Here is a 2995-nt window from a genome sequence, read left to right as displayed (position 1 = left end):
CCATGCCTACCACCAAAAGTCTAATTTCTGTCCATTACCATACAAATGACCCTCTTTACCAGTTTTGCCCTCCCTCTACCCCGCTTCCCTCTGGTAACCACCAATCTGTTCTCTGTCTCTGTGAGTGTTTTTGCTTTTGTTTGTTTGTTTGTTTGTTTTCTTTGTTCATTTGGGGTTTTTTTTCCCACATATGAGTGAAATTATATAGTATTTGTCTTTTTCCGTTTGACTTATTTCACTTAGCATAATATCCCCAAGGTCCATCTACATTGTCGCAAATGACAAGATTTCATCTTTTTATGGCTGAGTAATATTCCACTGTGTATCTATACCACATCTTCTTTATCCATCTACTTGTTGATAGACACCTACCTTGTTTCCATATCTTGGTTACTGTAAATAATGCTGCAATGAACAGGGGGCTGCATATATATTTTCAAATTAGTGTTTTTGTGTTCTTTGGATAAATATCCAGAAGTGGAATTACTGGACCATGTGGTAGTTCTACTCTTAATTTTTTGAGGATTCTCTCCATACTGTTTTCCATACTGGCTGTACCAATTTACATTCCCAGCAACAATGTACGAGGGTTCCCTTTTCTCCGCATACTCTCCAACACTTGTTATTTCTTGTTTTTTTGATGACAGCCATTCAAATAGGTGTGAGGTGATATCTCATTGTGGTTTTGATTTGCATTTCCTTAATAATAGTGATGTGGAACATATTTTCATGTGCCTGCTACAACATTATTTTTAATGGCTACATGTACCATGATTTAACCAGTCTTCACTGTTAAAGAATTAGATCATTTCAAGTTTTCATTTTATAAATAACACTATTCTGGATATCTTTGTAACTGAACCTAATGGATCAGCAGCGGACAGTAAGAGAAAGAACAAAGTCAAGGATGATTCCTAAAGTAATTGGAGGAATGAAGTTGCCATTAACTGAGACAGGAAAGACTCAGATAAGAATAGTTTGGGGTTGTCTACGGCCATGCCATCCTGAACAAGCCCGATCCCATCTGATCTCGGAAACTAAACAGGGTCAGGCCTGGTTAGTACTTGGATGGGAGACCACCTAGGAAGACCAGGTGCTATAGGCGTAATAAATTAAAAAATTTAAAAAAAAAGATCGTAAGCTGACAAGGTCCTTGCAATCTGTGAGATCAACCAAGGGTTGCCTTGCCTAAAAAGTAAAAAAATTAATTAAAAAAAAAAAAAGAACATTTTGGGGTGGAAAATCAGGAGATCGATTTTGGTGGTCATGTTAAATTTGGGAAGCCATCCGAACCTGGAAAAACATCCAAGTTTGAGAAGACATTCATGTGGAGGTAGTTGAATTTAAAAGACTAGAATTCAGGGGAGCAGTGAAGGCTGGAAGTATAAATTTGGATCATCAGTACATTGATGTTAAGTGAGAGAGGGAAAAAAGTATTTGAAGGCTTAGCTCTAGGTCCACCAATTTAAACTCAGGAAGGTGAGAAGAATCCAACAAAGGATATTGAGATAGATAGGCAGTAAAGTAAGAAAATGTGATGTCCTAGAAACCAAGTAAAGAAAGTATTTTTAGAAGGAAGAGACTGAGATGTCTAATAAAATGTGGGCTGAAACTGCCTTTGAAATTCGGTAATGCAATGTCTTGTTTATTATCTGTCTCTCTCAACTAGAACATAAATTCCATGAGGTCACAGACTTTGCTTCTATTATTGCTATAATCCCAGTTCCTAAAACAACAGTACCTGGCGTATAGTAAGTACTCAATAAACAATTGTTGAATTAAAGAATAAAGAATAAATCAAGTCTGTGTGCATTCAAAATAATTTCGTCATGTTAAAATTTTAAAAGTAGAATCCCTAAGTTAAAGCATAATTGTAAGTCTTTCATGTGAAGTGTTATTATTAATTTCTCAGTCCATCAAAAAAAAGCTGTATTAATTCCATTTAAAGCCCATCAAATATTCCTTTATCAATGAGAAACCTCAAAGGATAGGTGGAGCCAGCCTCTGACAGACAGATGAACTAGGCAGTTTATTTTTAGTTCCCTCCTACTCCTTCCATCACTACACGTGAACCCACACTTGAACTCCCCTCAAACACCCATCCCAAGCCACAGCACCATGGGATTTGGGTTCACTCTACTGTCAATTAGTTTCCTCCTCCCCACCCGAAGATACTAGCTCAACATGACCTAAGGCCCCATCAGAAATATCCATGTTAAAGGAAGAACTCACCAAGATAAAAGCTTTTAAGACCTAGAAGAACAAAATTCTATTAGAATGACAGACACCGGAACTGCTGTTTGTGGACGGGAGCTCTGCCTAAAATCACACCACTGCCTAGTCCACAACCTAATAAAACTGCCTCTGGGCTAGCCTTGTGGAAAATGCCTGCATAATGGCTTAACGGCCTGGCCTGTTTCAGATAGAGAGCTCAAGCCTTTCCTGCCTCTTTTGAATCCCCCTAACACTGTGTTCTCCCATTCTTGGTGTTTATCTTACTCTAGCATTTGTGGACTTGCTTTATTCTTCCTCTACGCAGGCTCTTTCTCAAGTAAGGCATAGGGTCTTACTCACCTCTGACCCCAGCAATGCTTTGCTCGAGATGAGCCCCAGTCCTGTCTCTGGAACTGTTTTCAAACGAGACATTACACCCAACCCTGCTGAAATCATACCCAAGATAGCACATTTCTTTCAGCAGATCCTGTTGTTCATCCATCCTAACCAAATAGAATCATAGTCACACCTGTGGGTGATGACTCACAGGTGATATCTCCAACCTGCTACCTTTTTTTCCCCCTCAAGGAACTGGAAAGAATCAGGGAATGCTTCATACAAGCCACTGGGAAAAAGGACTAAGGTAAAAGATGTGGGTGTGGGGAGAGCAGTACACAGACAGGGTGAAAACTATGGCACACATGCACACACACACTCTCCTGGATTCGGAAAACACACCGGAGGCATTGTTAGATAGGTTTATTAACAGACATTAACTGCC

General features: G+C 39.2%; 1 pseudogene; it reads left to right on the top strand.

Moving 5' to 3' along the window:
- The first annotated feature begins 986 nt into the window (after positions 1–986).
- LOC111742803 lies at positions 987–1105 on the top strand (annotated as a pseudogene).
- Positions 1106–2995: the final 1890 nt, after the last annotated feature.

Source organism: Pteropus vampyrus, unplaced genomic scaffold (genome assembly GCF_000151845.1).
Source record: "Pteropus vampyrus isolate Shadow unplaced genomic scaffold, Pvam_2.0 Scaffold101, whole genome shotgun sequence".
Lineage (NCBI taxonomy): Eukaryota > Metazoa > Chordata > Mammalia > Chiroptera > Pteropodidae > Pteropus > Pteropus vampyrus.
This window is presented reverse-complemented; position numbering and strand designations above follow the sequence as displayed.